The following is a 14,504-nucleotide window of genomic DNA, read 5'->3' as shown; positions in this document are numbered from 1 at the left end:
TATATATATATATATATATATATATATATATATATATATATATATACATATAAATCCAGCCTGGCTCAGTGTTAAAATTTTATCACTCCCTGCAACTAATAACTTGGCTGCCCTGGGTATCAACCAAAGCCATGAAGTGTTTATGATAACTGGTAATATGAATCATCTCAGTTAACTTCTAAGCTTGCATTGTTTAGGAACCCAAAAGTGATTGCTTTCAACTTTGCAGACTTACATCTTGACTTTCTGTAATTCAAGCCCTAAATAGTTAGAATTTGCTGTGTAACTCTTTCCAGGCTGATATCGGTCAAGTATTTCTTGAATACCTTGGGATTGAAGTGTTGTGCTGCTTTTCAGGGTATTTAGTTAACATCATGTTGCCAGAACAGATTTATTGATTCTGCAGTTGTAGTGTGAGCACTGAAACTGAACTGTCCTTTCCAATATTGTAAGCTAAATCAAAGTAAAGTCATGATTTACCAAGGCTGGTTGGCAGATTACAAATGTCTGAACAGGCACCAGCCCGACTTTGTCCCTGTAAGGACAAACAGGTACAATAGCTGGACGGATAAAATAGAGGAAATCCTCTGAAATTTCCCTTTTGTATTTACTAAGGGCATCTTCATCTAATTGGTTTTATTTTTTTTAATTATCTTAAAATCAAAGTCTCAAAACAAAAAAACATCTGCAAGGACAGATAATACAAAGCGCTGGCACATCTGGAAACCAGAGAGAAAATGTGTTGGCATTATCAGCACACAGTCAGTCAAAGCAGTGAGTGAAGGTCAGCAGAAACACAGGACACTTCACACACACATTGGACAGAATTATCAGCGCATGTGGAGTTTGATGGGGTCATACAAGGACTGGGATAGTTACATCATCTGGGGTGAGGAGATGTTCCAGTTGCTCAGTGTAGATTGTTTTATTATAACGTCTTAATTTTGTTTAACAAAATGTGTGCACAGAATATGAGTGCTGTACCAGAAGGACTGCAGTACTCTGAAACACTGATACGGCCATGCTTCTGATTGTTCTGTCAAGAAAACAAAGCTTGTTTACTCAAGAAAATGATGTAAACTTTGTTTCTTTAAGATCACAGAACAGCTAGTTCAGTCATTTAGACATAATTACATATTTTCACAAGATGAGCCGAACAGACCCCTGTCACAATAACGACTCACAGATACTAAGATAATTATATTTAGTTTAGGTAACCAAATATTATCGTGGCAAAACAAGTTCTATTATCTCAAGAGTAGAGTACATAAGTAGCTATTAAGACCACACTGTTAATTTAGTTATCACAGGAAAAAAATAATAATATTAATAAACATAAACTTATTATAATTATTCCTATAAAACAGGCTCCATCATGTTGAGCTTATGACTTTATGACAAACCAAGATGCTATCTTGACATAAGAAAAATAAACCACTGTCACACTAAATCCAGGACAGTCATCTCAAAATAATGGTATATTATGACAGAACAAACTTTAAAAGAGTTAAAGTGTCATCACGACAAAACAAGCTTCATTACCCGGAGACAATTAGAAAACGAGATTTTATCTAGTCAAAACAACCCTAATTGTGTTGAAATAATTATAATTAAATGTGTGGACAAATACAGTCTTATGTTGAGGTATTTCAGTTGAAAACGTATAACCTTAAAACACAGTTATAATATTGACAAAACTGAGTCAGTTTCCTTGAGATAATAAAATAATAAAAAACAATATCATAAAAAAAAAGCTGTCCTTCCCAGACAAAACAAACTGACATTTAGAAATGAGTTAATTGGGCCATTATCACAACAAAACAACCTTCATTATCAATTGTTTCCAGAGTGACGCCAACAAAACAGACAGAAATGACTCACACTTTGTTCAATGAATGACAACAGAGCAAACAAATGCAAGGGAGTTGGAATCTGATCCAACCCAGTTTTAGTGATTGGAATGACAGGAGAAGTTGCAAGAATATCTGTTAGAACTTTTATTAAAGTTGATTCAAACAGTAAATATGTTTGTGTGTCCAGATAAACAAACCTTCAGTTAAAGATCCTCCACCCGAATAAAGTAAAGTGAATTACAATGACTTGATACATCAGGGTAGATTCTCAGTTATCCTGGTTCTTTAGTACTTCAATAGAAAGCAGTTGGACTTCTTCTTGTTTATTAACAATGATTACAGCAACAGTCATTGGGTCACTATTAGGGCTGTAAAGGTCAAATGTGTCTCTGGCCTCCATTCAGATCAACGTTTGACAATCAAAACATGTAATATTTATGATTCCACCATATCAGAATGTCTAAAAAGATTTTTTAAATATATTTTTTTTAAATGACAACATTCAAAACATAAAAAAAAATAAATAAATAAAAAGTAGGGCATGTCACCTTAAATTTCATTTTAGTTGCCTGAGTTGCCCTGTTTGTTTGAATTTTTGGACTAGAAAAAAGCTAAACGAAAAACTTCCTCTATTTCTTGATGCTGGATTGTGACTCCTAAACATAATGTCTGTGATATGGTATTTTTTCTGTTTTAAACAGTGAAAGTTTTGAAAAATCATTTTGAATGAAGACAGCAAAACTGAACTAAAAGCATGTAAGTTCGATGCAGTTTCATAAGTGAATACATTTGAGCTGATGGGTGATATTTCGGTATACGAAGTATGTAAATATGCCGTTTTTTTCCCTCTGTAGTAGCAGATTCAAAATTTATTTGTTGAGTTGTGGTTTCCTGTTTTAGGGACTGCAGGCTTGCTGCAGGGTCTCACTGAGCTCGTTGGTGAGCATGTGGGCTGTTGCCGTCCTCAGGCTGCCTTTTCGAATAAGGATGAAAGTGAAATAATTCCTTAAGCGATGCTGACGTTTGCACCTCGTTGCTATCTTATCCCTGCACACAGATGCTTTTTAGCCACCAGGGGAGGAAGGAGGGGGTGGGAGGGGGTGCCTCAACAAAAGCAAACATTAAGCATCACCAACATTTCTACGGAAGTTCACTCAGTTCACCAGTTATTTTTCTGGTGATAATTTAGTGCACAAGTGCGGGATCGAGTTGCATGCATTTTTTTTTAGCATGGTTTTCACCAGTGGGCACAGAAGCTTTATCCATACCAGATTAGAAGGTCTCTCAAATCTTCCATACAGTCTCCCTGATGTGCAGCAGAGAAAGATATTCAGAGCAGAGCCACGCGTTTCTCTGTGTGATAGTTTTCACATTTTTAGCGTCTCAGCAGACGCCGTCTCAGCGGACAAAAGAAGCAGCTGGGAGTGCATGATTCACAGTATGTGCAGTTAAAATTGGAAAATTTCCTCTTGGCTCATTCTCTCTGGGAATTTTGATGAAACAAACAAGGAAAAGGGAAAAAAAAGTTATTTATTTAAGAGAGTGCAGGAGATGTGAAGCGCGAACTCTGAGAATTAAGGAAGCAATGAAAAAGAACAAACATACACAAAGCCCATTTATCAAAATTACATTTCCTCTTCTCCACAGTCTGATTCATTTAAAATGCTCTGAGTCACAGATGTTGATTTAAGGCTAGACACAATAATATCAGCTGTTCAAAACCCTTAGGATTGTATCTGGTACCAATATTTTTAAGTTAAAGTAATTGTCAGCAATTCACTAAGAGAAGTGACTTTTTTTTTCATGTGAAAGATACTATTAAAAATGTTAGAAAGGGACTGATAATATCCAATTACAACAATGTTTGTTTTTGGAACTGAAATGTTTAGAATGCTGTTATCTCACTTCAAATCTGTCAAGGGTGTCAAACATCGGCCATTTATGTTCCACAGGATGATAGTGTGATGGGAGGGGACTCTCTTCCCCGCCTGGTTTGCAGGTCCTGATGACCCCGATAAATCCAACTGATCCCTTTAAAATTGCCTGACTGAAATCCACATGATTGCTTCTCTTCCCTTTATTCCAGGTAGCACCATGTTTTGCTAAATTACCTTTTGAGTTTTACACTAAGTGGTATCCAACTAATGATGATTGATTCATCATCTGTTAACAAACCTGTTATACTGAATCACACCTCACACAATATTTCCTTACTGAGTATAGAACAAAATATGACTGTCTTCAATTAATATTAATCTCTGCTATTTGTTAATAAATGCAATTCAGATTGTTGTCCTCATATTTAAAACATATATTTGTTAATTACTAGCAGCAATGAAGTCGACATGTTTCTGGACCCAGAACAATACAACAATGGTTGTGGTGAGAATGAAATGTCACTCTATGGAAGTCAACCTGGGTCTCTTCTGGGATTCAGTCAGAATTCTGTCTGGTGCAGTTTGATTAGAAGTTGACGTCTCAGCAATTCATCACACGTGGAAGTCATGTGTGACTCCTAATGTGGAAGTCATTACGTCTGTATTTCCATTCCACTTTGAAACATTATAGCTTTACCGGGGGAGGTAAAGCTAATGTTACCTACTTTCTGATAATTGGCCGGATTATCAGAAAGTAGAGTGAATAGGAAAACAAACACATTGAGAAAGACGTAATAAATGAAGGAGATTACAGCTGTTATTATAGTAGCCAGGAATATTCCTGCTGTTTGGATTTGCATCTGAAACATGGTGCTAACATACATTGACAAAAAGCATGACTTTGTTTCTTGTTGCATGATATTTAATTAGACTAAATATTTCATTCTTTAGGTCAGTTAGGCCGACATATGGAAGGTTTGATACATGGCACTTAAAATATTCGGATATGTTTTGCTACTTTATTCAGTTAAAAGTTTACATAAATGTCCTTAGTTTTCAGTAGTATTGCTTTCAACTTGTATGATAACTTGTATAACATTTCTGGGTTCTTTGTACAAAAAGTCCTCACAGCAGTTTGATGGAAATTTGCCATATTTAGGAATAATTTCCTAAACTCAGTCCTGTTGAGTCTAAGGCTTATGATGTCTACTGTAAAACATTGACAATAGACATCGTAAGCCTGACAGTAGATACTGTCAGGTTCTTTCCTCGTTCTACCTGGTGTTAAGGAATAATTCTTTATTCCAAATATTTTATGAGCACCTCTCATGTCCTTTCCATTTTCATTCCCAATTATGATTCTAAAAATTCATGCTGTACATTCCCATAAGTTCCAACCTCTTGCACCAGTGAACAAATGAATTTGTCACTATTTATAGAATCCCACTTGCAGCAGAATTCAATTCTCCGTAGTCCATCTGTTTACTCAGTGTTTCCACACATCATTATGCCAAAACATGGATGAATATGCTGACGAGCAGAGAAAATTCAGCTTAAAAAATGCTAAATAGCGCAGACGTGACAAGCTGCAGAAAGATGGGTGGATGGATGGATGGGCAGACATGTGAGTTCAATGAAAGGTGTGTTTAATACCTGCTTAAAGATAGTCAGATTTTTATAGCTTTAATTAATCTCATTTTTGAATATGACCACATATGTATGTGTACATTTTTTGCATTTGTTTTCCTTTGGAGAAACAGTTCAGCTGCAGGTGTATGACATTCCTTCCTGCTTGGTTCATGGTTTAAAAGACAGGGAAACTGTAATGGTCATGACTTATGATGACCCATTTTATCTGTAATGAGGTAACATCTGTGAGCCCGCCAGAGGGTTTCTGTTTTTAGGTCTGACCTCTGAAACCCTGGGATATGATGCATCAGTTCACCATGGTGCATGTTTCTTACTTTTGTCATAACAGATGTCTGGAGCCTCCAGCAAAGAATGAGCCAGAATAGAGCCCTACTGGCAGAATCACCTTCAATTTACAGACTTCAGAAAACAACAGGGCAACTGTAAGCTGAAGTTTTATTGTCTGTTCACCATTGAGTACCTGGGAGGAGAGCAATCTACAAAGGCAACTGTGAGTTGGACAATGGGCTTAAAGATTGATATTTTGATTTGTTTGCAGTAGAAGCTGCATTATGTTGCAGTACTTAGCATGAAAGGTCAACAGTCCAAATCTCATTGAGTTCTCGCTCATTATTGCTAAAATATCTGTTTTGTGAGAAACAATTTTCAGTCCCTTTTTGTTCAGGACACTGAAAAATTGCATATTATCTCACCTGTTTTATGCATAAAATGCATTAACTTCAGAAGTCTTTGGAGAGCCAAACTAATCTGCTATTTTTCCCCACATGTATAAGTATAGAAAGTATGAGACAATGCAAAACAAATTTGGTCTTCAAACAGCTGAATCTGCAAAGAAAGTATGAATGTTTTTGTGGAGCTGCCCCTCTGTTCTCAATATAGTTAATGAAATTATATTTGACAAGATAAGTCCCACAGGTATTCACAATGCATACATTTCTGGGTATGTAGGATTGTCTAGAAGTTTCTCTGGGAGTGAGCTCAGGTGTTGAATCTCAGGAGACACTCGTGGTCCTTTGAAAACGTCCTGCCTTGTTCTTCTTGCATCGCTTATGGGAATATTTTGCACTGTATATGTTTTGTCAAAGAAAGCCAGAGATTATGCATGCCACTGTGTTGCATAGTCATGTCTTTAACTGTTGCCAATTCAAATGGTTTGATGCTATTACTATTAGCACTTGAAGTCTCTGGGTTTAAAGACAGTAATGGAAGATTCTTAGTGGACTGAATGTTTGAGTGGTTGACAGAGATTTCTAAAGCATCTCAATCTTTGGAGGAAAATTTGATTTAATTTTCAAGTGTTTTACCTCTAATATTGTGGATGATAAATTCAAAGTTTTTGTGTTGAAGGTTGCTGGTTTCTGAGCATAACGTCAATCGATCCTGCAAAAGTGTTATCATCATATTCCATCATTACAGGGAAATATTTTAGATATACAAATATCCATACTTCAATTAGGCTAAAGATAGTTGAGTTTAGTTCACTGACACAATTGCCCAGGAGTTCTGCTGCATTGCCTAGCAACTAGATCCATCTCATGGCAAAGTAGAAATCAATATGATATGAGGATATAAAACATCAAAGGAGAGGAGGAAGCATTATCAAATAACATTCCAGATTTTGCTAAGACAACTATTATCACTGTGTTGTTGCTACATACTGTATAAACTGTCAGCTGTTGTTTTCTTGCCCTTTCTACTTCTGTGGTTTTAGTCAGTGTGTATTACTCATACTTTCTTACAGCTTCGTCTGTTTTTAGCGTGGCATTTTGCAGGTTTCCTGAAGGTTGGATTTGTTACACATCATCTCCATACAAATAGATATTCTACCCGTGAGTTAATTCAAAACAGGTATTTATGAGATGCTGTGGTGGTGCAGGGGTAAAACTCAATCCGTGTATGGAGGCCTTAGTCCTCAACGCGTCTATCACATGTTTGAGTCCAGCCTGATGACCTTCGCCACATGTCTTCCTCCTCTCTCATTACCCATCTTCCTGGGTACTGAGAGAGGGTAATCTTCCTGTCTGACCACTCTCACATAAAGGCTTTGCCATAAAAGCAGGCTTTTATGACAATGATTACACTGTTTATATGTATTCTTTATTGTGTGATTATTAACAATTGTTTTTTGATTCAGTTTCACTGGCCTAAGCCTAAGCAATGTCTGATTACTGTCAGACTTGTATACTCAAGAAAGCTCCCAAGAAGAAGCTACAGAGCTAAAAATAAATAAAATAAAATAAAATAACCATCAGGCCCCAATCAAAAAATAAAATGAACAGCTGTTGAGAAACAAAGCAGTTGACATTTATTAGTCTGGAAAAGCTTTCAAATCCATCTCTAGGGCTTTTAGACTCCAGTGAACCACAATTAGAACCATTTTCACAATTGGAGGAAAAAATAGACTCTGACCTACCAACTGTACTCCAAGAGCACATCAATGATTCACCCAGAACATCATTTAAAGCGTCTCAGACCACACTTTAGTTGCCTCACATGTTTCTGGGAAGGTCAATGGTCATGATCGAATGGCAAGAAAGAGATGAGCTATGAAATATAAAGGTGGCACTATGGTGTCATGGTGCTTTACTGCATGAGGGACTGGTGCACTTTACAAACTACCTATCACCACAACTAAAGACATCAGACAAGAGATTAAGGCTTTGAGACTAAAGAGTTTTCCAAAAGGATAATCATGTCCAGTTCTGAGTGCAAATACTGAATATTACATGGATATACTTTTCAATAGGCAACATTTGTGCTTTTTCAGAAAAACTGAATTTAAGGTTTTAGAATACCTCTAATCAATTCTTACATTGATAGAAATATGTATTTGAAACTAGTAACTTGTGCACAATTTATCTAGATCAGAGATCTGCAACCTCCACTGAGGCTAATAATTGTATCAATAGGTGCATGAATATGTTCTTCTTTACATGTTTTCCTACAAAAAATGAATAACACCACCTTGAAGAAAATATTTCAGCCTAAAAATGTTTAAAAAAAACGCAAACTTTTTAGTCTTTAATTTGTAAAATCTAAAACAAATGTCCTACAAGTAGCTAATACAAAGCTATTTCTTTTCAAAGCATTATGCATCTTTTGTGGCTCTGAACAAGTTTTTCTTTTAACTGGATTGAAGTAAAAAAAGTCTCGTAGGAAAGTAAAGGTTGCTAACCTCGGATCTAGTTAGTGAGTTTTAGGTTTTTCATTCAAATACAATGAAAGTCACATTTATTCATGTAACTTCACATAAAATATGAAATGGTAATACCAAGTTCTTCAACATATTGTTTTCATTCTTCAAAGCTACCACAGAAAGGACTGAAAAGGCCAACAAAATATGTTTACAAAATGTTTGTGTGATCTTACAAAACTTGTCTTGGAAAACAATCTTTTTTTTTCTTCACTGATTTTGTTCCAGGTCGAGCGGGTAGCGTAATTGGCTGACTTTCGTTGCTTTGCTGCTGACAGCCTGCTGCGTTTCCTTCACACACGAAAGAAGAAAGAACTTGACTGCTCAGCCTCTTCTTGCTGCTTCGGTCTGACTGATAGAGAGCAGCAAAGCGTTTTGTACCTGTGGAGGTCTGACGCCGGCTTGCTTCAGTGTGGTTAAATCCACAGGGTTAATAAGCATCACAGGGGCGCTCCTGGAGGAGAAATGGGAATCAATAACCTGACAGAAGGCATTCAGCACAAAACAAGGTGTGTACTGGCTATGGAGCAGCTGAGCTCATTGAAGTTGAAGTGTTTTATTTCGAGTCCTGACATGCTGCTCTATAGTTTACCTCCAATTAAGGCCACCGGCCCGCTTCACCTCTGACCTGTGCGAGATGAATATAGCAGAATGTGTCTGTACACATCAGATGATGCTTCGACCAGCATTAGGATTGAGGAGTTAGGCTTCCACACCCCAGACATCAGCGGTGGTGTGTTTTTCATCCGCCAGCCTTGGAGGTGGTTGAGGCCATTCTCATTGGTGAATCTCAGATAATCTCTATGGTTTTACAAGTATTTCATAAATGTATCTATATTTTAAATTCCAGAATTAATCACAGACTCATCCACCGACCTCTCTTTTAGAACACTTTACTGGGCGTGGACATTTTTTTGCTTTCATCACTGCACTTATTCCTTATTGCAGGGAATCAACAAGTCAAAAACTTTCAACAGAGATGCAAGATTGCATATTTGCCAGCTCTGGACAGGCCAATCAAGTTCTTCCACACCAAACGCCACCATGAATTGCTGGACCATGTTTTGTATAATTTGTGCTGGCCTGATTCAGACCACACTTAAAATATCCCCACTACTGTGAGAACATAACACTTTCCAAAGAACTAATAATTAATTCCAGCTACTAAAATGTTGTATTTTAGTAGTTCAATAGATTTACTTGACACAATGTAATCAGGTAAGTCTCCTTCTCTCACTTAAAGGCAAAACCAAACTTGTAAATGTCTGTACATTTAGACAGAGGTGTCATTTGTCAGTCTGTGGAACTTCACTGCTCTAAAATGCAGTGATAGCATGTTTATATCCCTGCATCAAAACTTTTGCATTGATCTGGGTAATTTAAGGCTTGGATGCAGCAGTAGGCCATGAGAACCCCCCTATATAGATGTCTTTAAATTAATCACAAAAATGCGCAAATTGCGATTACGAAATAAACTTGTTTTATGGAAGCAGGGCAATTTAGAAAATACTCAAGTTTTTTTACAAAATGTTTTTGCACTATGATGAGGTGGTTTCTCTGTTGCATCAAAATTAGTGTAAACTGCAAAAACAATGGAGACATTTTGATACTATTGGCAGAAAAGATGAACAAGACAACAGGAAGTGGTAGGAGGAAATTGTCGCATCATGTTTTTTAATGACTTATCACATAGACAAGTTTATTCATCTGTGACTTTAATTGCGTTTTTTATTTAATCAAAACACTGTAATTGTGAAATTGTGTTTTTTTTACATTAGTTAAATACTGACAAAGTTTTGAGACCACTTGTTATGGAAACACATATAATGCTGTGCATGCAATTTATTGAGCTAATCAGAAGACCATAAAGTTTTGAGGTGCATGAACTTGCTCAACATGCATCGCAGCATCTACTTGCCTGCTATTATTTTACGTGGCTTTTATGTGGCTTACCTCTTAGTGTAGAGTTTCTGTTGTTCCCAAGTGCTTCCATTATGTTATATCACAAATATTTGATATTTCTCATTAGGGTACTACTCTCAATTTCAATTTCTTTTGTACTCCTGCACCTATTTCCATCAGCCTCTACTGAAAAAAAATATGCAGAGATATTTGTAAAACTGGCTGAGAAGACCAAGTCATGGTTGAGAAGAAATAACTGGCACAAATTCTGTTAGATTTTGCCACTGGGGAATCTTCAGATGTCACTTTAGAGACACTACAGTGTCCCTTTTAACATTATTTTTCTTATTATGTAACTCCACAATCATTTGTTGGTTGCCAAAGTGACATGTGAACATGTCATAAAAAATAATATAGATATGAGAATTTAAAAAGTAATGAAATCAGACAGAAACATACTTGGCATAAATGAAACACATCCATGGTTAATAAGAGCATGCCTCATTTCTCTTATGGTAAGTAATAATGAAAGGTGTATAATCACAGCAAAATGGTTGCTGTAAATATTTATTTGCAGCAAGAAGTAGAGGGAAACTGTTAAAGATTTTTTTTATATATTATATACTGACAACTACAGTTTACAGTCATCATCCCAGCCATGTGATTTTAGAGCACCTTTGTTCTCATCTTTTTCAAATGCATTGAAAGTCTCAGGCTGCAGGATGAAATGGAAAGCTTTTGTTTGCGTTGCTGTAATTACATTATAGGAGGGAGATGTTTGAATTTGGACTTTCCGTGACGCGCAAAAATGATCCCTTTCCTATAAAAAAGTATTGGTATTAAGATTTGCTTTGGTAAATGAAGGCTTTAAGCTGGCAAAAATGAAAGACTTTGTCAGCGGTCAGCGTTGTCAGCAATAAAATTGAGATAGACAGGAGAGAGAAGCATAAGGTCTCTTTGATAGTTGAAAGGCTGATGACTAAACTCAGGCTCTGTCCACCGTAACAAGGATATTTTGCAAGGCAAGCTTTTTCTGTATTTTCTTATCTAAATGCAAATACTTTTTAAACTTTGCAATATGGCATCACTAACTGCTTTTATAACATTCAGCCCTGAGACGCCTGGTTTCCTTTTTTCAGAGAGGTATGATGTGAAGGAGTTAAAGTTAATGGCAAATTGATTAGAGTACTTTCCTTTATTATCCTCTAGAGACGTAATGGCAGCTCAGTTACTGAAACATCGCATTTTATTTTTGGAATATTGAAAGTATCCAAATACCCACTTTCTCAGTCGGTAAACCTATCCATACACGAAAACACTTTCACTTCAGTAAAAGTAACATAGATATCTTCATTTGTATGCTTTGATATGCAAACAGGTACCAGTACTAACAGAATCTGGACCACATAATGTGGCCACATACGTACATTTAATTGTTGAATTAAAGCAGAGTTCACAAAAATATACTGAATTAAAACCGCAAAATCAGAACTTCAATCCAAAATGGCCGACTTCCTGTTTGACTTGCACTGACATTAATTGTATTTTCTGTATTTTTTCTAGGGGAGCTCTACAAATGTACCAAATTTCATGTCTCTACGATGAAGTAAGGTCAATGCGGAGGTTTTTTTTGAAAATTGCTAGGTGGCGTCGTTGAGTCGTTTCTTTTGTGATTTTTGCGACAACCTTAAAAGATGTAAATGTCACACAGGCTTGATGCGTCCGCCAAGTTTGGTGAGTTTTTGAATGTGATAAATCCCCCCAAAGAAACCCCTCTTTATGGGGGCAGAATCGTAATATAATAAGAAACAGTATGATAACAATAGGCCTTCGCAGCGCTCTCGCTGCTCGGGCCTAATAAACTTGAACAGTAACTAATTTAACTAGCTGACCTTCTCTACTTCTCACATACGAGCTGTGGTTAGGTTTTACTCAAAAGTGGAAATGTAACTTCAGAAACACATGAAAAACGGATCTGTGAATGTCCAGGAAGAAGACTTCTCCATTTGCTTTTATGGCACCTTAATCACAAACCTATTAAGTAAATGGTTAAAGTGATAGATGAAAAGATTCTTATGCTCCGTTGAGCTGGTCAGTTCAAATTTAATGACATATTCACACTCGCACTCCGTCCTCATTCAGATTTGTGCTGAAAAGACGTCTGAACGCAGACGGCAGCAGTGAGGAGACGAGGCGGTGGGGGCAGAGGGCCTTGTATGTCTCATTTGGGGACTGTCGCTTGATTAATGTGGCTCTTCTTTTCAGAGTGGGCATTCACTGTGCATTTTGATGAGCCAATCAGATTTCCTCTGCTGGGTTATTTCTACAGCACAATGAATGAATGCACTTTTTATTGGCTCTATTGTTTTAAAGATGGATTGCATACGGTGGCGTGAGGAAATTGAATACATTAAAGATCAAGTTTTAACAACTTTATAGAAGTTTTGCAAGATTTGCTTTTACCAAATATGTCAAACATTGATAAATTACACTAATATATTTGTGTTAAAGTTTTTATGCTATTGAATGAAATTTAATCTTGAGTAAATGGATGGGAAAGTTATTATCCTGTACTAATTAAAAGCAAACAACTTGCTGTAGTGTTGGTTTGGTTTTAACTTACATCCATCCATCTTATCATAGTTATTCAGCAGTGGGTTGTTGGAAGGGAAAATCATATATACATAAAGACTCTGTAACTTTTCAACACAACTCCAGATGTCCTCCAGCACATTCCAAGTGTCAGATCTGCACCAATGCCTCCTTAAGAAGATGTTCAAAAGTCGAAGGACAAATACTCCAGATTGACCCTAGAAGACAGCTGCTGGCTGTTTTACCAGGAGAGATCACAGATCTGGAACCGTACATTTGAGGAACAGAATCCGGTTCCATAAGCAAGGTTGAGCAAATATAAATGTCACACCAAAGTAAGGCATCTTTTGAAGTTGCTTCTCTTTTTTCAGTCTGGCTTTTTGTCTTCCTATCTTGGTTAACCCTTTGCGGTCAATCAATCAAATATTATTTGAGTGATTGATTGATTGACAGTGTCCTCATGACCTTGCATCTAAGTGTTTTTGGGTGGCAGTTAAAGGGATTAAGGCGAGATTAAAACAGAAAATGGTTTTAATTACTTTAGCTTGATTGCCGTTTTAATGATTATTATCTTTCAATTGACACAGTAAGAAGTCTATTGATTAACTTTGTCTTATTTTTAGTTTATCAGTAGTGAGCAGGCATTAACTGATTCACAAATTACGTGATTCTTGGTTAATCTTTAATTGATTTTTAGTTTATAATCGTTAGTTCAACCATCTTGAGTTAAAGTAATTGCCTATGCTGTTTTTCTTCTATTTAGAAGATTTTTGTCCTTTAAAAGCATCAAAATCTTTTGTTTGTCCAACAGATAACTCAATGTGATGTCAATAATTCCTTTTTTAAGATTATGTGAATATAGTATAACCTGCTACACTTTGATTTGCCTCTCGCTTGTAAACAAGACCAGCAATAACTCAGCTCATCCCATTCCCAACCTCCCACCACCTCCAGGAGCTGCAGAAGAAAACAATGGAAGAAAAAGGCCTTGAATCGTTTTTGTGCCACTTTCACAAACTCTAGCATTTAAATTGTGAGACAGACTTGGCCAATCAGCTGAAAGGTTTAATAATGTGTGCATTAATCAAATGCTGATAAGTCTTATCTTGCCGCTAGCCCTGAAAAGAAAATCTTAGCCCTGAAAAGAAAATCTTAGCAGGTTCTGTATTTCAGACTTATGACTAAAGTCTTTGGTTCATCTTATTTAGTCAGACATTATGCACAACAGTGTGTGTGTGTGTGTGTGTGTGTGCGTGCGCGTGTGTGGGAAAGAGAAAGTGTGGAAGTGTCCTCAGTTGATTAAATCTTACCATTCATCATTTTTTCTTTTCATCAGTCAAAGTTAATTGATATAAAATTAATAAAAGCTCCCTGCACACCTGCAGAAAATTCTGGTAAATGGCTCTTTGTTTCACACTGAAAGCAAATAGATGATGA

The sequence above is a fragment of the Xiphophorus maculatus genome, chromosome 11 (genome assembly GCF_002775205.1).
Source record: "Xiphophorus maculatus strain JP 163 A chromosome 11, X_maculatus-5.0-male, whole genome shotgun sequence".
NCBI classification, from domain to species: Eukaryota; Metazoa; Chordata; class Actinopteri; order Cyprinodontiformes; family Poeciliidae; genus Xiphophorus; species Xiphophorus maculatus.
Note: the sequence above shows the minus strand (reverse complement) of the source record.